The sequence below is a fragment of the Mesoplodon bidens genome (assembly GCF_964165515.1).
Source record: "Mesoplodon bidens genome assembly, chromosome: 6".
In the NCBI taxonomy this organism is placed as follows: Eukaryota; Metazoa; Chordata; class Mammalia; order Artiodactyla; family Ziphiidae; genus Mesoplodon; species Mesoplodon bidens.
In genome coordinates this window covers 116,758,062-116,781,709 of record NC_138162.1, presented here as the reverse complement: position 1 = coordinate 116,781,709, position 23,648 = coordinate 116,758,062, and the positions used below count along the sequence as shown (strand labels likewise).

General features: G+C 41.6%; 1 protein-coding gene across 10 annotated transcripts in view; it reads right to left on the bottom strand.

Moving 5' to 3' along the window:
* NEK1 (NIMA related kinase 1) overlaps window positions 1–14,083 on the bottom strand; it is a 226,116-nt gene extending 212,033 nt beyond the window's left edge. For 7 of the 10 annotated variants that reach the window (XM_081237216.1, XM_081237215.1, XM_081237220.1 and 4 more), the window contains exon 1: window positions 13,664–14,083. The gene's annotated coding sequence lies outside the window, so the exon portion shown is untranslated. Of the gene's footprint in view, window positions 1–884; window positions 992–13,148; window positions 13,214–13,663 lie in introns of all 10 variants that reach the window. The other 3 variants (XM_081237217.1, XM_081237219.1, XM_081237218.1) reach the window with 3 other exon arrangements.
* Window positions 14,084–23,648: the final 9,565 nt, after the last annotated feature.

The window sequence follows — 23,648 nt, the reverse complement described above, 5'->3', positions numbered from 1 at the left end:
GCTTATATGCCATTTGTCTTCAATTTTATTGAAATACAAAAGTTTATTTTGATGTGAACAAATTTATTAATGTCTTCTTTATATTTCTGCCATCGGTATCACACTTAGAAACTTACTGTACCGAATACCGGAAGATACTTGATTACAGTTGCTAGCTTCAGCAAGAGTAACTTCAGTAGAGTGGTGGAGACAGAAGCGAGTACAATAGGTTAGGTAGTGAAAGCTTAAAGAAGTGAAGGGAAGGGGACGAGGACAGATGGAGGGAGAGGAAGGGAGAGAAAACGTGTCCCAAAAGCAACCTCTAGCACTGCCTATTGGCAAGATCACACATACTGTGAAGATACAGGAATTCACTTTGTTAGTCTAAAAATAATAAATATTTAATTTAGGGGGGGTGGCCAAGATGGCAGAGTAAGAAGACCCTGAGCCCACCTCCTCCCACAAACACACCAAAAGTACAACTATTTAAACAGCAGCTACCTATAAGAACAACCGGAAGAACAGCAGAAAAGATTTTCTGCAACTGAAGATGCAAAGAAGGAACCACAATGGGATGGGTAGGAGTGGTGGAGACTGGTACAGACAAGACGCACAGCCATGGGCAGGTGACCCACAAATAGGAGGATAATCACAAATGCAGAGGTTCTCCCTGAGAAGCAAGGGGTTCAAGCCCCACATGAGGCTCCCCAGCCCAGGGCTCCTGCACCAGGTTGATGAGCCCCCAGAATACCTGGCTTTGAAGGCCAGCAGAGCTTGCACATAAGAGAGCCAGAGCGCTGTAGGAAAAAAAGACTCTACTTTTAGAGGGCGCACACAAAATCTCACCCACTCTGAGATACAGCTCTGAGAGGTAATAATTTGAAAGAAGCTTATATCAAACTCACCTGCTAATCTTGGAGAGCCCCCAGAGGCAGGAGGGCCAATGGGACTCCCCTGGGGATACAGACGCTCACAGCAGCCACTTTTGGAAGTCTGTTCTTCCACGAAGACACTGATGGTACAAAAGCCAGCTTGGAGTCCTCCCTCTAGCCTATTAGCAGCAGGAGCTTACCCAACCACTAACCAGATGGCAACAGCCCTGGAGGCCACCCCCTGGGGACCTGCAGTCAGCTACGCTAGTACCCAGCCCCACCCACCAGTGGCAGCCACCACAGGAGGCAGGACCTGACAATCAACCAGGCCACAGGGCAGCCCCACCAAAAAAGAAGGGCCCACATAAGGGACACTCCTAGAGCACATAGCTCTTGTGACCAAAGAGGAGTGTGCCACTGGCCCCCATAGGACAACTCCTACACAAAGCCACTTGTCCAAGATTGGGAAACACAACCGACCTACCTAATTCATAGAAATAAAGACAGATAATTCAGTAAAATGAGGAGACAGAGGAATACATACCATAGGAAGAAACAAGACAAAACCCCAGAAGGACTGAGCAAAACGGAGATAAGCAATCTACCCAATAAAGAGTTCAAGGTCATGATCATACAGATGCTCAATAAATTCAGGAGAAAAATGGATGAACACTCTTAGAAGTGTGACAAGGAGTTAAAAAACACAAGGAAAAAACCCAACAAATATAAAAAATACAATCACTGAAATAAAAAATACACTAAAAGGAATAAACAGTAGATTAGACAATACAGAGGAACAGATCAACAAACTGGAAGACAGAGTAGTTGAAATCACCCAGCTGAATAGAAAAAAGAAAAAGTAATTTTTAAAAATGAAGATAGTTTAAGAAACTGCTAAGACAACATCCAATGTTTAACATTAGCATTATAAGGGGTCCCAGGAGGAGAAGAGACAGAGAAAGGGGAAGAGAACTTATTTGAAGAAATAATAGCCAAACATTTCCCTAACCTGGGAAAGAAAACATATCCAGGTCCAAGAAGTACAGACAGTCCCCAACAAGATAAACCCAAAGAGGTCCACAGCAAGAAACGTGAAAATGAAAATGGCAAAAGTTAAAGATTAAGACAGAACCTTAAAAGCAGCAAAAGAAGGCTTCCCTGGTGGAGCAGTGGTTAACAGTCCACCCACCAATGCAGGGGACATGGGTTCGAGCCCTGGTCTGGGAGGATCCCACATGCCACAGAGTGACTGGGCCCATGCACCACAACTACTGAGCCTGCGCTCTAGAGCCCGCAAACCACAACTACTGAAGCTCGTGCACCTGGAGCCCATGCTCCACGACAGGAGAAGCCATCGCAAAGAGAGGTCCACACACTGCAAAGAAGAGTGGCCCCCACTCGCCGCAACTAGAAAAAAACCCATGCACAGCAACGAAGACCCAACACAGCCAAAAATAAATAAATTTTTTTTAAAAAAGCAGCAAAAGAAAAGCAACCAGTTATGGGACTTCCCTGGTTGTCCAGTGGTTAAGACTTCGCCTTCCAATGCAGAGGCTGCAGGTTCGATCCCTGGTCAGGGAGTTAAGATCCCACATGCCTCGCAGCCAAATAAACCAAAACATAAAACAGAAGCAGTGTTGTAACAAATTCAATAAAGACTTTAAAAAATGGTCCATATCAAAAAAAATCTTAAAAAAAAAAAAGGCGGGGCTTCCCTGGTGGCGCAGTGGTTGAGAGTCTGCCTGCCAATGCAGGGGACGTGGGTTCGAGCCGTGGTCTGGGAGGATCCCACATGCCGCGGAGCGGCTGGGCCCGTGAGCCACGACTGCTGAGCCTGCGCATCTGGAGCCTGTGCTCTGCAACAAGAGAGTCCACGACAGTGAGAGGCCCACGCACCGTGATGAAGAGTGGCCCCCGCTTGCCACAACTAGAGATAGCCCTCGCACAGAAACGAAGACCCAACACAGCAAAAATTAATTAATTAATAAACTCCTACCCCCAACATCTTCTTTAAAAAAAAAAAAAAAAAAGGGACCTAGTTATGTACAAGAGAACTTCTGAAAGATCATCAGCTGATCTTTGCAGGCCAGAAGGGAGTAGCAGAATACATTCCAAATGATGAAAGGAAAAACCCTATAACCCAAAATACTCTACCTGGCAAGGCTATCATTCAGATCTGAAGGAGAGATAAAAAGTTTTACAGAAAGGCAAAAGTGAAAAGAGTTCAGCACCACTAAACTGGCTTTACAAAAAATGTACAAAGACTTCTCTAAGTGGAAAAGAAAAGACCATAACTAGAAATATGAAAATTACAAAAGGAAAAATCTTATTGGTAAAGGCAAACATACTGTAAAAGTAGTAGATAAACCACTTATAAAGCTAGCAGGAAGGTTAAAAAAGAAAAGTAGTATAAAATCATCTATATCCACAATAAGTAGTTAAGGGATACCTAAACAAAAAGATGCAAAAAAAAAAAAAAAAAAATGAAGACCAAAGCATTCAATTTGGGAGGTAGGGAGAAAAAACACAAAATTATTAGAATGCATTAGGACTTAAGTGATCATCAACTTAAAATAATCATAGTACATACACACACACACATATATATGTGTGTGCATATATATATAGAGGGGGGGGAGGGAGGGCGAGAGAGAGAGAGAGAGACAGTGAGGAGAGAGGGTTAGGGAGGGAAGGGGGTTGTTATATATGAACTTCATGGTAACCACTAACCAAACATATAATAGATAGATATACAAAAAAGAGAAAGGCATCCAAACATAACACTAAAGATAGCCATCAGGGGAATTCCCTGGCAGTCCAGTGGTCAGGACTTGGCACCTTCACTGCCATGGGCCCAGGTTCGATCCCTGATCAGGGAAGTAAGATTGCACAAGGCACACTGCGCAGCCAAAAAAAAAAAAAAAGATAGCCATCAAATCACAAGGGAAGAGAGCAAACAAAAAAAAAGAACTTAAAAAAGAACGAGAAAACAATTAACAAAACAGCAATAAGTACACACCTATCAATAATTAATTTAAATGTAAATGGACTAAATGCTCCAATCAAAAGACACAGCATGTATGCTGCCTTACAAGAGACTCACTTCAGAGCTAAGACACACACAGACTGCAAGTGAGAGGATGAAAAAAGGTGTTCCATGCAAAGGGAAACGGAAAGAAAGCTGGGGTAGCTATACTTATAATAGACAACAGACTCTAAAACAAAGACTGTAACAAGAGACAAAGAATAACAATAGACAACGATAAAGGGATCAATCTAACAAGAAGATATAACAATTGTCAATATATATGCACCCAACATAGGAGCACCTAAATACCTAAAGCAAATATTAACAAACATAAAGGAAGAAATTGACAGAAACACAGTAACAGTAGGCAAATTTAACACCCCACTTACATCAATGGACAGATTACCCAGACAGAAAATCAATAAGGAAACAATGGCCTTAAATGACACATCAGATCACATGGACTTAAGCGATATATATAGAACGTTCTATCCAAAAGCAGAACACACATTCTTCAAGCACACATGGGACATTCTCCAAGATACATCATATGCTAGGCCACAAAACAAGTCTCAATAAATTTAAGAAGAGTGAAATCATATCAAGCATCTTTTCTGATCACAACAGAGATTAGAAATCAATTACAAGAAAAAAACTGCAAAAAAATTTAAAATGCGGATATGTTACTAAACAACAAATACATCACTAAAGAAATTAAACATGAAATCAAAAAATACCTGGAGACAAATGAAAACAAAAACACAATGATCCAAAATCCGTGAGACACAGCAAAAGCAGTTCTAAGAGGGAAGTTTATAGCAATACAAGACTATCTCAGGAAACAAGAAATCTCAAATAAACCATCTAACCTTACACCAAAAGGAACTACGAAAAGAACAAAACCCAAAGTCAGTAGAAGGAAAAAACAGAGTTCACAGCAGAAATAAATGAAATAGAGACTAAAAAAAAAATAGAAAAGATAAATGAAACTAAGAGTTGGATCTTTGAAAAAATAAAGAAAATTGCTAAACCTCTAGCCAGACTTATGAATAGAGAGAAAAATATATAAAATCTGAAATGAAAGAGAAGTTACAATGATACCACAGAAATACAAAAGATCATAAGTGATTACTATACATAATTTTATACCAATAAAATAGACAACCTAAAAGAAATGGATACATTTCTAGAAACATACAACCTCCCAAGACTGAAACAGGAAGGAAAAAAAGTATGAAAAGACTACTCAACAATAATTAAATTGAATCACTAATCAAAAATCTCCCAACAAACAGAAGTCCACAACCAGGCAGCTTCATAGGTGAATTCTACAAAACACTTAAGGAAGAGTTAACACCTATCCTTCTCAAGCTAGTCAAAGAAAACTGAAGAGGAAGGAACACTTCTGAACTCATTCTACAAGGCCAACATCACCTGATACCAAAACCAGACAAAGATACCACAAAAAAGGAAAATATCACTTTTAAGGGTCAATATCACTGATGAACACAGATGCAAAAATCCTCAACAAAATATAAGCAAACCAAATTCAACAATACATTAAAAGAATCATATACCATGATCAGGTGGGATTTAACTCAGGGGAGCAAGGCTGGTGAGATATCTGCCAATCAACCAATGTGATACACCATATGAAAAAAACTGAAGAATAAAAACCATACAATCATCTCAATAGATGAAGAAAAAGCTTTTGACAGGATTCAACATCCATCTATAAATACTCTCAGCAAAATGGGTATAGAGGGAACATACCTCAACATAATAAAAGTCATATATGAACCTACAGCCAACAGCATACTCAACAGTGAAAAGCTGAAAGGATTTGCTTTATGATCAGGAGCAAGACAAGGATGCCAAATATTGCCATTTTTATTCGACATAGTATTGGAAGTCAAATCAAAGCAACTGGTAGCTTTGCTAGCCAAAGCAATCATACAAGAAGAAGAAATAAAAGGAATCCAAGTTGGAAAGGAAGAAGTAAAACTATCACTGTTTGCATATGACATGATACTAGAAATACCTGATAGATAGAAAATCCTACAGACACCATCAAAAAGCTATTAAAACTAATAAATGAATTGAGTAAAGGTGCAGGATACAAAATTAATATACGGAAATCTGTTGCATTTCTATACACTAACAATGAACTATCAGAGAAATTAAGAAAAAAATCTCATTTACAACGGTGGCAAAAAGAATATAATACCTAGAAATAAATATGACTAAGGAGGTATCAGTAAAAGACCTGTATTTAGAAAACTATGACAATGATGAAAGAAACTGAAGATGACACAAACAAATGGGAAGATATACTGTGCTCACGGATTGGAAGACTCAGTATTGTAAAAATGACCATTCTCCCCAAGGGAATCTACAGATTCAATACAATCCCTATCAAAATACCAATGGCATTTTTCAAAGAACTAGAACAAATAATTCTAAAATTTGTATGGAAATATAAAAGGCCCGAAATAGCCAAAACAATCTTGAAAAAGAAGAACAAAGTTGGAGGTATCACCCTCCTTGATTTCAAACTATACTACAAAGCCACAGTAATCAAAACAGTATGGCACTGGCACAAAAACGGACACACAGATCAACTGAACAGAATAGAGAGCCCAGAAATGCATCCACACTAATATGGGCAAATTAGTCTAAGACAAAGGAGGCAAGAATATACAACAGGGAAAAGTCAGCCTCTTCAATAAAGGTTGTTGGGAAAACTCGACAGCCACATGCGAAAGAATCAAACTGGACTACTTTCTCATACCATATACAAAAATAAACTCAAAATGAATTAAAAACTTAAATGTAAGACCTCAAACCATAAAACTCCTAGAATAAAACATATGCAGTATACTCTTCGAAATCTTAGCACTATTTTTTTAGATACCTCTCCTCAGGCAAGGAAAATGGAAGCAAAAATAAACATTTAGAACTACATCAAACTAAAAAACTTGCACAGCAAAGGAAACTATCCACAAAACAATAGGCAGTCTACTGAATGGGAGAAGATTTTGCAAATATTATACTTTATAAGCAGTTAATATCCAAAATATACAAAGAACTCATACAACTCAACATCAAAAAAAAAACCCCATTAAAAAATGGGTTGAGACTCTTTTTTCTTTTTTTGCGGTACGCAGGCCTCTCACTGTTGTGGCCTTTCCCGTTGCGAAGCACAGGCTCCGGGTGCGCAGGCTCAGAGGCCATGGCTCATGGGCCTAGCTGCTCCGCGGCGTGTGGGCTCTTCCCGGACCGGGGCACGAACCCATGTCCCCTGCATTGGCAGACAGACTCTTAACCACTGCGCCACCAGGGAAGGCCAGGTTGAGACTCTTAATAGACATTTTTCCAAAGAAGACCTACAGATGGCCAACAGACACGTGAAAAGATACCCAACTTCAGTAATCATCAGGGAAATGCAAATCCAAACCACAGTGAGATACCACCTCACTCCTGTCAGAATGGCTATTATCAAAAAGACGACCAGGGCTTCCCTGGTGGCGCAGTGGTTGAGAGTCCGCCTGCCGATGCAGGGGACACGGGTTCGTGCCCCTATCCCGGAAAATCCCACATGCCGCGGAGCGGCTGGGCCCGCGAGCCATGGCCGCGGAGCCTGTGTGTCCGGAGCCTGTGCTCCGCAACGGGAGAGGCCACAGCAGTGAGAGGCCCGCGTACAGCAAAAAAAAAAAAAAAAAAAAAAGACGACCAAAAAAAGGTGTTGGAGAGGATGTAGTGAAAAGGGAATCTTCGTGCACTCTCAGTGGAAATGTAAGTTGCTGCAGATACTCTGGAAAACAGTATGAAGTTTCCTCAAATAATTAAAAATAGAACTACCACATAATCCAGCAATTCCACTTCCGGGCATTTGTCTGAAGAAACCAAAAACACTAATTCAAAAAGATATGTGCACCCCAATGCAGCATTACTTAAAACAGCCAAGACATGGAAGCACCCGAATTGTCCATCAATAGATGAATGGATAAAGAAGACTTGGCATATATATACAATGGACTATTACTCAGTCATAAAAAAGAATGAGGTGATTCCTTGGTGGTCCAGTGGTTAGGGCTTGGCACTTTCACTGCCGGGGCCCGGGTTCAATCTCTGGTTGGGGAAGATTTTGCAAGCCGCGTGGCACAGCCAAAAAAAAAAAAAAAAAGAGAGAGAATGAAATGTGCTATTTGCAATAACACGGACATTACGCTAAGTGAAGAAAGTCAGACAGAGAAGGACAAATACTGTATGATTTCACCTATACATGGAATATATAAAAGAAAACAAATGAAGAAATGTAACAAAAGAGAAATAGACTCATAGATACAGGGAACAAACTGGTGGTTGCTAGAGGGGTGGGGGTGGGGGATGAGTGAAATAGGTTAGGGAGACTAAGAGGTACAAACTTCCAGTTACAAAACAAGTCATGAGGATGTAACGTACAACATAGGGAATACAGTCAATAGCACTGTAATAACTTTATATGGTGACAGATTGTAACTAGACTTATCATGGTGACCACTTTGTAATGTATAAAAAAATTGAATCTTTATATTGCATACCTGAAACTAATATAATATTGTAAGTCAACTATACTTCGATAAAAAAATAAAGTATAAACAAATAATTCGAAAAATAGTGATTCACATAACTTGCTCTTTTCTATTTCCATTCCATAGCAAGCAGGCTTTCTATGTATGATTCCCTTCTAGGAGAAAATGAGCTTGTCATGAAGACTATATCACAATTTCTATGACAGTTTACCATATCTCTCATTGTAAGTGAAAAAATTCATGTTCTCATTTCACCCATTAATACTAAATTTAATTTTATTTTGCCTCTAATATATTGATCCAGTCTCCTTCAATGACAAAATTCGTATCCTGGGCCTGTACAACTCAAAGGCCACAACTTTGCCTGTGGTAAATCAATGGGATAATCATGCTTAATAGAAATTTGTGGGCAAGAGCCTTCTTCTACCTCAGGAAACTTCTCTGTTTCAAACTTTCCGTAAGAACTGACATTCATGGCTTTTAGCAGCTGTAAGAGAAACAAGAAATTACCTGTGATGACAACACTACAGCATCGCTAGTGAGTGAAAGAAGACACGTCACTGCAAACACACCTGCAAGCCCAAGCTTGGGCAACTGGTGTAATATAACAGCTCTCTGGGCCCCAGACAGAATTTACTGATTTCTCCAGGTCATGATATCACATTACTACGCTGTTTAGAAAAAATACAAACTCATCTTAGAAAACTAAATTTCATAAATCAAATTACATTAAATAGGGCTTCCCTGGTGGCGCAGTGGTTGAGAGTCCGCCTGCCGATGCAGGGGACACGGGTTCGTGCCCCGGTCCGGGAAGATCCCACATGCCGCGGAGAGGCTGGGCCCGTGAGCCATGGCCACTGAGCCTGCGCGCCCGGAGCCTGTGCTCCGCAACGGGAGAGGCCACAACAGTGAGAGGCCCGCGTACCACACACACACAAAATTACATTAAATAGTAACCGTACAATGAGACTACTTGACAACCATCATTACTCTGTGACTTCTGCCAAGAAAAAAAACCACAATTAGTCCATCTGGCCCTCCCCCAAAATGGAGTTGCCAATCCCTTTCGAGGGACCACACTAACAAGATGGAGGCTCCGAGGGTCCTAGCACTGCAGTGCGCTGCCCACCACAGGACTACAGTGTGTTCTGGCACCTCCAGAAAGTGGAGGAGAATCTACTGCCCCGGAAGTGAAGAAATACGGCTCTCACTGCCACCAAATAACGTCCAGTGCAGACAGCTTTCTGGACAATGAAAGGCAAGGTACGTGAGTTTCAGAGCAACCAACAACCCCTCCTATTCTGCAGTCTACACTTGACTAGTATCGGACGCCAGACGAAATGAAAGGGAAAACACGGCAAGACAGATAATTTCCGCGTCTTAAAGCACATGTAACTGGGGTACTTACTTCCTAGTCACGAGACTTCTCAGCTGAATAACAACTCTAGAAGGTTTTTAAACCAAAGGAAATAAAAGGTAACAACAAAATGTACTATAGGCTTACACATCCAAAATAGTCGTAACATGTAACTGAAGAAGCACACGGAGCCTGTTCTAATTTCATTACTGTAATAAACCCAAATTATAAATAAATATTTGTCCTTTCTATGCTTCAGCTTCCAAAGTCAGAGGGAAATCGCATACCAACTTGACAGTATCTTAAGGTCTCTAACAATTACATCAATTTAATCACTGTAATACATATGTGATACTGAAGCTATTCAAAGTATAAAATTAGAGATTTTTTTGATATTTAAGATTTCCAAGAGTCTTGTGATATAACAAACAAAGCAATGGATTCAGAAGAGAAAAGTTACGTGACCAAAAGCAAACCACCCGACTTCCCTGGGTCTTAGTTTCTTCATCTAAAAACACTAAAGATTTAAATATAATACTATCTTAAGGGCCCTACGAATTCTAAGTCTGTGACTCAAGGAGAAAAAAAGTTTTAAGTAGGTCAGAAAGTAGGAAACTTCAACAACTTAAAATTGCACTATTAGCCACAAAGAGTAGGAATGACAGAGAGATGGCCAAAGCCTTTCCTTCAGAAAAATCAAAAGATGCCCCAAATCTTTAGCCTAAGTCTTTAAAAAGTCAAAAAATAAACTGCAACTTACAAGTTAAGATATCAGACTGAACGTACATATTTATCTCTGCGTCTTCCCTAAACCCAGCTAACACAGCTTGAAAGGATCAGAAAGGCAGAAGAGGAGAGACAGCAACGGCAGTAAAATTCTGGACGCTGACCAACACAAGAGCAAGCAGCAACTGACTCAGGAAGCTAGAGAAAGCTGTGTCCTCAGCCACGAGTGGGGACGAAGTCACTTCCACTACAGACTAGCTCAGTGACTGGCGGAGACTTTGTAAGAAGCTGTGAGACACACAGCTCCTCCATCCCCTCTCCCAGTCAGGCGACCACCCCTCCCATCTTGGCAGGAGGCGAGAGACGCCTCCAGATTAGGAACACCCATCACAGCTGAGAATGGGAATACCGTCTGGGAGACTGAATGAAAGCTGACATAATGAACGGTGAGACTGTTCCGGACCATGACGGTGCACTTGTACCAGACCACCCTGCCTCCAAAAACAATCACGAACCCTGAGTAAAATATATTAAAGAACAGAAAGAAATTCACTGACAGGTGGGAATATCCTAGCGAGTCCCACATTACCCCAGCCTTTTCCCTGAAGACATTTTCCAAAATGTGGCACAGCAGGATGGAGCTTGAGTAGAAAGCAGCAGCCTTATGGGCTGAGGACAGAGAAGTCAGAGTTTAGGGCCTCCAAAATCCTCGGGAGGAGGTGAAGGAACAGGAGGCCAAAAATGTGCACGTAAATTCCTCTCCTGTCAGTCAGCCCACTCCTAAATTGTGCAGATACAGGGCAAGACTAAATCAGACTAGACCTAACCACAGAAACAGACTCACGAACGACTCAAATACGGAGCTAGCCGCAGGGGACTTCAAATAACCTTGATTAATACGTTCAAGAAAATAGGAGGAAACGATGGACAAAAGTGAGTTTTTAAAAGATGGAGAATTTCAACAAAGAACTGAAATTTATTTTTAAAAACTAAATGAACTTCTAGAAGTAAAATATAAAATATCTGGAATTAAGAACTCATCGCATGGGTTTTACAGCAGGCAGCATACAGCAGGATTAGTAATATGTAAAGTAAACCAGCAGAATATATTCAACAAAAGAACAGAGAGAAAAAATGAAGAAAAAACAAAAAGACATACCCGGAAGGAAGGAAGGAAGAAAAGGAAAGGAAGTTTCAGTAGTCGAAAGATTTTAATTCTTAATCTCTAAATTTACTGCTTCCCTAGTAAAAACACAAACTCTGGGGGTGAGGGTGATCAGACGAGCTGATTTTTAAAGTTAATGTGAAAAAAAGAAGAAAGAATAGACAGAGATACTGGAAAAAAAAAAGCAATGAAGGAAGAGTTGTTCTACTTGATATCAAGACACATTATCAGCAGTAATAATTATGAACTAGACAGGTAAATCATAGAAAGTCCAGAAATATACAAAAAAAAATTTTTTTTTAATTTGGTAGATGACCATGGTGACATTTTAAATCAGTAAGGAAAAGATGGATTTTGAAATAAATAGTTTTTAGACTAGGCAGCCATATGGAAAAAAAAATTAAATCCATTTTCTTCGCTTTACACCAACACAAATTTCAGACGATAAAATACGTAAATGTCCATCAAATTTTCCTATATGGCATCACTCTTTTCAAGTATGTCAACTACGCTCCAGAAAAAATATCTTAGCCTCTAGTCAAGTAGACATCTTTCCTCACTTTTTACTAAGAACACCTTTAAGCCACAAATAAATGTTTGACGTAATAAAATTTTGTGCACCGAATGAGAAAAATGTCAGAGTACATGAATGAAAAGCTGTATGCCCACCAATCTGGAAAATTAAGCCTCTTCAGCTGCTTCAGCTATTTGATGAACAAGCAAGTTGTCCTGAAGGGAAACACTGGTAAAGAAGTGTCAACAGATTTCAGGAAGCCCTCAGGGTACTGTCTGCAACCAGGATCTACACATATAGTTCTCCCCAAATAATGAATACCATTTTGGGTTATGGGAGAGGCTCAGTTTAACTCCTCAGTGAGGAAAGGCCCTGTCTTACTTCGCATAATTCAAAAAAGGAGAAAGCAAAAGCGGGATTCCTAATAGAGTTTTTTCAAAATATTTGTTGTTCTTCTCTGTAAGTCTATTCCTCTCTGTAAGACTATTCAGACAACAATTAACAGCTTCCCTAGTGAAAGTACCAACATGTAAATAAAGAGTTTACATTCATGAAATGGATATATTCAAGTCCAGGGGATCAGACAGAGGAAAATATACTTGGAGTACAACGTCAATGCATTATTAAAATGACCTCAAAAGAACTCCTGTGGCCAAGTTCCATAACCTTTACTAAACTCCCAGTGGTGACTCTTAACGTGGAAAACCTGTTTTCCCACAAACCTCTCACCAAAAACAAGCGGGCAACGTTAAAATAGATCTGCGGATGCTCTAATTTCAGACAAATCTAAAGCAGAAACAAAGAACTACTTCTCTCCATATCTGGCTTCCTTCCATCATCTCTGCAATACTGCTGCATCATAAGAAAAGGCCATTATTAGCATACACTGGATATTACTTTTAATCCTTCATAATTATTTCTGATGTAACTTACCCTGGCAATACAAAAATTTCTGCTTCTTGGGGGGCGGGTCTTACATTAGAGAACAAAAATCAGGCCTGCATAAAAAAAAGAGTTGTGATGAACTCTACAAGTCCTAGAACTTTCAATGCCTTCCATAAAGAAATTGTTGAATCAAACTATGGAAACTGAAATATAAGATTATGGGCCAGCCAGTTAACTGCTACTCATTTTCTAGTTAAAAGGTATACGTAAAGATCGCAGACAAGATATAAGCAACGTAAATGACTTCTTACTCATACCAACGCTTCTATTCTTATTTTAATTCCATGATCACTATCGCTTTTTAAATAATGTCCAAAGGGTGCTCAGTAACACACACGGCTCCTTAGAGAACTCCCATCTCGACGAGGTGCGGCTACTGGTGCTATTTTCCGCGCACTTCAGGGAGGACCCCGCAGCCTCTACATCGGAAGTCGAGGCAAGCTCTCCCGTTTGCCGAGCGACCCCACCATCGCGCACGTAACGCTGCCCCGAGCGCAGCTCACCTCAGGACCCAGGCCGTGGGCGGGCACCGTCCGGAGGTCGCCGCCTTCACGCAGGGCTCAGCAAGCCCGAGGCACCCCACCGCGGTCCGGAAAGGGCATTGGGCCGCAGCCCGCGCCACCCCGGCCAACGCCCCGGGACACAGGTCCGCGCCGCCGGACGAAACAAACCGGTTTCCGAGCCCCTTGCAACGGCGGCGGTGGCGTGGGGTGTTCCCCGGGCGCCGCCCCCCAACTTCTCAGAGGCGGCTGCCGGCGGCCTCGCGGGCCGTGCGCATTGGGGCTGGGGGCTCCCTGCCGGTTCGTCCCCCAGCCTCGCCACGCGGGCGCTGGCTACCCGGCAACGCGGAGATGCACTCCGGGTTCAGGCTCAGGACTCCACAAGCGGCGCCCCAAATCCCGGAGCCGGAGCAGAGGGCGGGGCGTCCCTGGCGCGGCCGTGTGACGTCAGCGCGCCGAAGGCGGCGCGGAGCGGGGGTGGCTGGGAAGGGCAGGCGGGGGCGGGGGCGGGGGCGGGCTCGGGCTCTGTAGGTGCGGGAGGAGAGGAGAGGAGGAAAGGGAGACCAGAGCGTCCCTCACAGGAGCGAGGCCCGGCGGCAGCCGGAACACGCTGAAGCTGGTGTGCAGTAAAGCCTGTGATAAATTCGTCTCGCCCATACCGCACAGAAAAAGGGATTTTTTTTTTTTAACTTGAGGGCCATTTCTTAGGGATGCCATATTTTTAAACTAAATTTGCTCTAAAAAGCAAGACAAGTGAAATAAGTCAAATACTGTATGATATCACTTACATGTGGAATCTAAAAAATAATATAAACTAGTGAATGTAACAAATCAGCTATAATCCAACAAATATTTTTTTTCTTCCTTTATAAATTTATTATTTTCGGCTGCGTTGGGTCTTCATTGCTGCACGCAGGCTTTCTCTAGTTGCAGCGAGCAGGAGGTACTCTTCATTGCAGTGCGCGGGGCTTCTCATTGTGGCGACCCCTCTCGTTGTGGTGCGTGGGCCTCCGCAGTTGTGACACACAGGCTCAGTAGGTGTGGCTCGCAGGCTCAGTAGTTGTGGCTTGCAGGCTCTAGAGCACAGGCTCAGTAGTTGTGGCTCACGCGCTCTAGAGCATAGGCTCAGTAGTTGCGGCGCATGGGCTTAGTTGCTCCGCAGCATGTGGGATCTTCCTGGGCCAGGGCTCGAACCTGTGTCCCCTGCATTGGCAAGTGGATCCTCAACCACTGCCCACCAGGGAAGCCCTCTACTAAATATTTTAAAAAACAAAACAAACAAAAAACAGCAAAAAGGAAACAGACTCACAGATATAGAAAGCAAACTAGTAGTTACCAGCAGGGAGAGGGAAGGAGGGAGGGGAACGATGGGGGTATGGGATTGAGGTACAACTACTATGTATAAAATAAATGATAAAGGATATGTTATACACCACAGGGAAATATAGCCATTATTTTGTAACAACTATAAATGAAGTATAACCTGTAAAAATATTGAATCACTGCGTTGTACACCTGAAACTTATGTAATATTGTACATTGACTGCACCTCAATAAATAAATAAATAAACAATGTTTTTTAAAAGCAAGCCTATTCCTAGTATATTCGATGATTAAAAGAAAGTATTTTTAAGTCTTGAAATTTTTTTTTAGTATAACTTGGTTTAAAGAGAAAAAAATTAAAAACAAAACAAACAAAATGTGGTTCTACACCTTTACATCTAATGGGTGTACACATTACTCGCTGGTATATTGAAAGGGTTAGTGGTCTAAGTACCTTTCTTCATTGCAGGACTCTCAAAGATAGAGACAGACTTTGTGTAATAAGGGATCAGGTGTGGTGTAGTCCTTCAGCTAAATTGCCTTCCCTAGAATAAAGCCAAGATACTGGAGAATCCAAACTTGAAGCTGAAGGAGGACAGTGGCCTAGCCACCTTAGTTACTCCCCAGGTTGTAGTACCTGTTTGTATGTGTTGTGGGTAGCGTGGCAGAGACACCACAGATTCTGCCAGAGACCTCAGATGTAAATGATTCAGACCTTGGCTTCAAAGAAATCCGCTTCCTTCCCCCTCATGCCCTCCCAAACACACCAGCGCCTAAAACCTCTCTGGGTTCTCTTGCCAGTCTGGTTTAGTCCTGCTTATAAGAAGTACTTTATTGCTAGCGTGGAAATTGAACGTTTTTGGCTTCTTTGCCAGAAGATGGCACTGCAAGTCATCCAACCTGGCAAGCTGGGGCAGTCTGCTTTGGTATATCTCCTCTCTTCAATCTCCAAGCAAAAGACTTGTTTCCCTCATTTCCCGACTCCTAGGCTAACCTCCTGTGACCCTTCCCACCCCCAGTCAGTAGGAATTTTGGTGTCTGAATGCACAATAACGCCAGTTCTACCCACATCCCTTTGTACAGAAAGGAACACGAAAACATTGCCAATTGCTAATCTAAGTAAGCTCTTTGCTGCTTTCATGAAGAATGATTAGTCAGACCCTTCTATAGGCTCCTGTCATAAACTGTTGGTGGGAACATAAACTGCTATAGTCTTTGCAGAAGGCATGCCAGCTATACGCATATCCTTGACAGCAAGTTCACTTGTAAGACAAGAGGGTAAGTATATATATATATATATATATACACAAGGTAACCATCATTGTTTATAATTAGAAAAACTAAAAACAATGTAAATGTCTAACAATAAGGAATTGACTGAATACATTCCAATATATCCAAACAATGGAGTATTCTGAAAACATTGAAAAGGGTTACTGAGATCTATTTGTACTGACACAGAAAGTTGCCCCTGACATACTGTTGAGTAAATAATGCAGTTCACTCTTTACTGTAACAGAGCAAAGGGCCAGTGCCCAAGGCGTAGAAAGCCAAGCTCCCACAGCGATAGCAGGAGTTTGCAGCAAAGTAAGGGTTTATTGCAGGGATCCAAGCAAGGGGGTGGGAGACAATCCTCAGATCCACTACCCCTTGGTCTTTGAGTTGTGTGTGTGTGGGGGGGGTTTGTTTGTTTGTTTGTTTGTTTTAAAGGGGAAAAACAGAGAAGCTGGGGTTAAGCATTGTCTTGTCACATTTCTTAATTGAAAATCAGGAGTCAGGATGTCTGTGGATTATGATTCTCTGGCCAGGTGTTCCATGGCTGGGGCATCTGTGAGCTCATCTTGCCCTGGAGAAACAACCTGCATTTATATGTTAATGATATCTATAATAGCAATTTTAGTACTTTAGCAATGTTATCAGCAACAACAATTTCAGTCATCTGATTCTGGTTGATGAGTGTTCAGGGAGCATAGGATTGAGGTCAGCAGGGACAAGAAAAGGAATAAAATTTTGGAAGGAGAGATGAATCATAAACTCGGTAAGGCAACTTGGTTTTAGGGGGACTCAGTTTCATAACCTGAGTTAAAAGGATTACCTGATTATTTCTCTTTCTAGTTTATATACTTCGGTAATATTTTTTTCTTTTTACAACAAGAGTGTGTTTAGGTTCCTTTGATTCTTTTTATTTAAGTATTTTATTGGATTTTTCTTTCAAACAACAAAAAGTCTGTTCCTTGCAAAAACCCAATAACACAAACATGCATACGTAAGGTCCGTATGCAGTCAGTTTCCAGAAGTCAGCCTGTGCTCACTCCCCCAGGAAGCCACTGTTAAGTTTCACGTATATAATCTACATTTTTCTCTAAGCTCATAAAAACATGCATGAGCTTGTATTCATATATATTAGTTTTAATCTTTTAAAATGAGATTATAGTATATACATTATTTTGCCACCTGAATTTTTTTAACAGTAAATCATGAACATTTCTGCAGAGATCAATTAATCAATACTCCATGAGATAAATGTACTGAAATCTATTTCAATAGATCCCACTCAACAGACATAGAGATGGTCTCCACTGGTATTATTATTTATGAAGGATAGATTCTGAAAAGAGGGTTTGCTGGGTCAAAAAGCATGCTTTTTTTTTTTCTTCTTTTTTCACTTTAATAGGTACTCCTGTGCTTTGGTTATATATTTCTGTGTAACAAACCACCCTAAAACTTACTGGCCTAAAACAACAACGATTTATTATTTCTCACACTTCTGAGGCCAGGAAGTCAAGCAGGGGTCTGCTGGGTGGTGCTTTTGCTCCCTGTGGCCCCGGCTAGAGTTGCTGATGTGTTTTATGGCATCTTTGACCATACAGAAATTTGTCAGTTTGTTTGTGGTCAAATCTATCGGTCTTTTTCTTTGTCAGTTAGGTTCCTCATCTTGCCAAGCAAATGTTCCTTCACCCCAGAATTATCTAAATAATCTCAATGTTCTTGGATTTTAATTGTCTAATGAATTTAATGCACTTGAAATTTATTTTTATATATAAGTAACATAGGGAGAATAACTTGGTTTTCTTTTGGAGGAAAGCTAGTTATGCAGAATCATTTGTTAAATGTGATTTCCTTTTCGACTGATTTGAAATGTAAACTTTATCATACACTACATTTCCTATTTATACCAGTGTCTATTTATGGATTTCTCTTCCATTTACCTATTAGTTTCTTACTCAATGTGTCCATTTTAAAAAGAATAAGTTTGTTTTGGGACTTCCCTGGTGGCCCAGTGGCTAAGACTCCACCCTCCCAATGCAGGGGGCCCCAGTTTGATCCCTGGTCAGGGAACTAGATCCCACATGCCACAACTAAGAGTTCACACTGCTGCAACTAAAAGATCCCACATGTCGCAACTAAAGAGCCTGCACAGGGCAATGGAGATCCCGTGTGCCACAACTAAGATCCAGTGCAGCTAAATAAATAAATATGCGTGTGTGTATGTATATATATATATATATTTTTGTTTTTTTAAAGAATAAGTTTGTTTTAGTAATCAAGAAATTCTGTAAACAATGTTACCAAACCAAACTTGGGTCCACTCTCCCTCACTCAGTAAAGCCAATCTACTGACAGCAGGTTGTGAGGAAGGAAAGTGCAGTGTTCATTATAAGGCACCAAGCAAGGAGAATGGGCAGCTCATGCTCAAAACACCCAAATTCCCTGATGACTTTCATGGAAGGGTTTTGGAAGGCTGGGGAAGGAGAGGTTCACAGAGTGCATGATCATCTCGTGTACAATTCTCTGATTGGTTGATGGTGAGCTGACATGGTGATATTCCAGGAAACTCAATTACCAGTTTTCTGGCTCCAAGCAGTCTGCGGTCTATGTGCTGGTGGTCAGCATGCAGTTAACTTCTTCCACCGGTGGGGGCTTCGGTATCTGCAAAACAACTCAAGGATATGGCTCAGGATATTATCTACAGCCCTTGAGAAGGAAATAAATGTCCTTGACTTTGTTTTATGGCTACACTCTTATTATTCCATCTTGCTTGATAATTTTCCTCTGTTTATATATTTTCTCAATTCTCTGATTAAATTTGCTCTTTGGAAGCTGGAGAAGGCCTAAGAGGCTAAAGCTTTTCTAAAAACAACAGGCAGGGGCTTCCCTGGTGGCGCAGTGGTTGAGAGTCCGCCTGCCGATGCAGGGGACACAGGTTCGTGCGCCGGTCCGGGAAGATCCCACATGCCGTGAAGCGTCTGGGCCCGTGAGCCACGGCCGCTGAGCCTGCGTGTCCGGAGCCTGTGCTCCGCAACGGGAGAGGCCACAAGAGTGAGAGGCCCGTGTACCGCAAAAAAATAAAAATAAAAAATAAAAAATAAAAACAACAGGCAGGGGACATGGGTGGGAGGGAGGGGTCTGTCCCCAGGGAAGACCCCACAGGACCCTGCTTGGTTTCAACAATATTTCCATTTGAAAAAAAAAAAGAAATGGCAACACTAAAATAATGTTTTTTTCAGGCCTCACTGCACGGCTTGTGAGATCTTAGTTCCCCGACCAGGCACAGAACCGGGGCCACTGCAAGTGGATGCACTGAGCGAGACCTATCCTCTGGACTGTCAGGGAGTTCCTAAATTAATTTTTAAAATTATGATAATTAAACAGACTTCTATCCTAAATATGGTTATAAAATTACACTTGTGGACCTCTTTTCTGGTAGAAAAAAAAAAGAAAATTCCTTAAACCTTTATTCATAGCAGTGTATAACATGGCAAGCAGAAAGGGACTATTACTAAAGTGCTCTTCTACTGAGGTTTTTCAGAAAAATACCCTGTCATTCATTCACAGTAAATTGAGTGCCATGCTGGGTGATGGGGACAGACATATTCAGGGCTGGGTATTGTGGTTTGTTCTTTCCAGAAAGCAGGCAGCAATGAGACAAACTGCAGGATAACAAATTAGAGCAGGTGGTTGGCAGTCCACCTACACTGAGTGTTTTCCCTTCGTGAAGTTATGAAAAGGCCATGTGTTTGTGTAGTTTTATGTATGTGATCAAACTATCCTGACACACAAGTCATCTTTTGTGATTGGGGAAGAGAAAGACCTAAAACCTTAAATAGGAGGAAACACATTCTCTAAAATCCAGACCTCTTGAAAACATGTAATATTCAAATGCAAGAGGAAAACAACTCAGTGTCTGTGCACTCCATCTTTTTATATTCTAAGAGGAGAGCTTTTAGTTTTAAGCCACACTCCTGAAAGCCTACTCTGGCCTTATGCTAGATGTACAGTTTAAATGAACCATTAGCTGCAGGGAGCTTGGATGGAAACTGCAGCAGCCTGGTGCATTTCTGGATCTTAATCTGGTAGGTCTAGCTTGACATGCAAAGATAAAACATTATCTAGTCAGGTCTTAAATTTCAGGCTTTAACAACTAGCAAGACAGGAACACAACACCACCCATTAGCAGAGAGGCTGCCTAAAATCATAATAAGTTCACAGACACCACAAAACACACCACCAGATGCGGTCCTGCCCACCAAAAAGACAAGATCCAGCCTCATCCACCAGAACACAGGCACAAGTCTCCTCTACCAGGAAGCCTACACAACCCACTGAACCAACCTTACCCACTGGGGGCAGACACCAAAAACAAAGGGAACTACGAACATGCAACCTGTGAAAAGGAGACCCCAAACGCAGTAAGGTAAGCAAAATGAGAAGACAGAGACATATGCAGCAGACGAAGGAGCAAGATAAAAACCCACCAGACCAAACAAATGAAGAGGAAATAGGCAGTCTACCTGAAAAAGAATTCAGAGTAATGACAGCAAAGAGGATCCAAAATCTAGTAAACAGAATGGAGAAAACACAAGAAACATTTAACAAGGACATAGAAGAACTAAAGAACAAACAAACAAAGATGAACAACACAATAAATGAAATGAAAAATTCTCTAGAAGGAATCAATAGCAGAATAACTGAGGCAGAAGAACCGATAAGTGACCTGGAAGATAAAATAGTGGAAATAACTACCACAGGGCAGAATAAAGAAAAAAGAATGAAAACAATTGAGGACAGTCTCAGAGACGTCTGGAACAACATTAAATGCACCAACATTTGAATGATAGGTGTCGCAGAAGAAGAAGAGAAAAAGAAAGGGACTGAGAAAATATTTGAAGAGATTATAGTTGAAAACTTTCCTAATATGGGAAAGGAAATAGTCAATCAAGTCTAGGAAGCATAGAGAGTCCCATACAGGATAAATCCAAGGAGAAACATGACAAGACACATATTAACCAAACTATCAAAAATTAAATACAGGGGCTTCCCTGGTGGCGCAGTGGTTGAGAGTCTGCCTGCCGATGCAGGGGACATGGGTTCGTGCCCCGGTCCGGGAGGATCCCACTTGCCATGGAGCGGCTGGGCCCGTGAGCCATGGCCGCTGAGCCTGTGCCTCCGGAGGCTGTGCTCCGCAACGGGAGAGGCCACAACAGTGAGAGGCCCGCGTACTGCAAAAAAAAAAAAAAAAAAAAATCAGTTGTTTTTCTGAAACAGCTCACCAATACATGAAGCAGATCTCCATGGCTTTGTTCATATCTCTGATTTTCTGCAGACCTGTTTTTTTAATGTATTTCTCAAGTTGTTATGGGAAATAATCATATCTCCAGGTTTTTCTATTTCAGGGAAAACTTAGAGCAACTTGACTGAGGCCAGAAAGCAAGAATCTAGGAGAAACTGAAATCTGATTCCCAGTGCTCTTTTTCACTTCTTTTGCTAAGTCTATAAAACAGCACATTTCAAGCTGCCACTTCCAGAGTGACAGAAATGCTGGCAGAAAGGAATGCGTGCCACCACATGCACTCACTGGCGATGTCTACCATGTGTTCTCTGGCTCTGCCGGGGCACCAGAGCTGGTTGGAATAAGCACACTCTTAGCACTGTGCGTTATTCTTCTTTTTCACTTTTCTTGAGAGCTTCAAGGTTTTGTTGGCTGGTTGGTGGAGGAGGAGTAAAGCTAGTACAAGTCTTGGTAGAGTTGTTATTAGTGCTCCAGCTCAGTTCCAGCCAGAAACTATGACTTAAAGTACAGGAGCCTGGCTTTATTCACATAACATAGTTTGCTGTGCCTCCAACTACTTCCTGTGTGCTGACGGCTTTTTATTTATTTTTAGTCATTGGTTTGGTTTGGGTTTTTCCAGTTTTATTGAAATACAGTTGATGTACAGCACTGCATATGTTCAAGGGGTACAGCATAATGATTTCACTCACGTATATTGTGAAACAATTACCACAATGCTTAGTTAACATGCATCATCTCATGTAGATACCAAAAAAAGGAAACACACTTTTTCCCCTTGTGATGAGAACTCTTCGTATCTGGTCTATGAACAATTTTCAAATATACCACACAGTTAACTATAGTGTTAACTATAGTTCCTCATGTTGGACAATTATAGCACAATACTGTGACTCCGACTATTGCCTGTTCTCAAACCTAGGCACCTCTCCCCCAATTTAGGCTACGTATCTTCAAGGAGAGAAGAAAACAGAATGTCTGTAAATCTCTTGTGAAAAATTCCACTTAGTTTAGAAAAGTTTTCACTTCCTTTTCAACATTTTTCTAAGAAAGAACCTAAGAAACTTGTCCAACAGTGTCCCAAGTAAAATAAGAGAAAACTGGGCTTGGATATGAGCATGGTTCCGTGAATTCTACCATGATACCAGCAATGAAAGAGTCCCGAGAAGTCTGACTGCATTGTGGGCACCCCTATCACCAGCTGGGCACCATACCAGCTCTGAAGCCCAGGACTGTGTTGTCTGAGAAAATTGAATTCTGTCCTGGGAGAAAAGAAATAAACAGGATAGAAAAAACTCATGTGTTAAGCACAGATAAGTAAGTTACTCAGCTGTGAGACATGGTGGACAGAAGAGGTCAGTAGGGCATATATTGATACTTGTGAACAGAGATTGAAAAGGCTGGAAAGCCCAAGAGATGCCACATGTTCATGAGGCACTAAACATACAAGAGGCATCGAATATGCATCAAGCACCATATCTTCACGACACACTAAATGCCCATGAGACACCCAACATTCATGGGTCTTAATCCTGCCACCCAGAGGCAACACTCTTACTGTGTCCTACGTGTCCTGCCCAAAAAGTGCTCAGCAGGTTAGCTGACAACCTGGGGCTGTGGCCAGGCCCTCTCGCTTTGCATCTCTCTGACAGAGCCAGAGTGTGTCGTTGGCTTAGGGCACCTTCCATTTCTGCACCCTCGCTCAAACCTCACCTCTGGTTCGACTTACCCCACCGTCCACAGGAGGCTGACACACCAAAAAGAGACAGGACGTATGTACATTGCGTGACCACAGGTTTTAATCTTTCCACCCCCCTTGTACCCTATCTAACTGTGTTGACTTTCTTTCTCCCTGGCGTCTCAGGGTGTGCTGGCTTTCTTTCCCTGACCTCTGGGATAGCTTGTGGGCTCGTGTATTTGGAGGGTACCTTTGCACAGAGGTAACCTCCCATAAAACACCAAGCAGGTAATCTCTGGGTATTACTCGGCCCTGTATATTAAAAATAATTTAAAAGGAGTGAAAGTCTTTTGCCTGATATCCTACAATTTTCAACTCTTTGCACTCAGAAGTATACAAGGGAGAGTAGACTTTCCTGG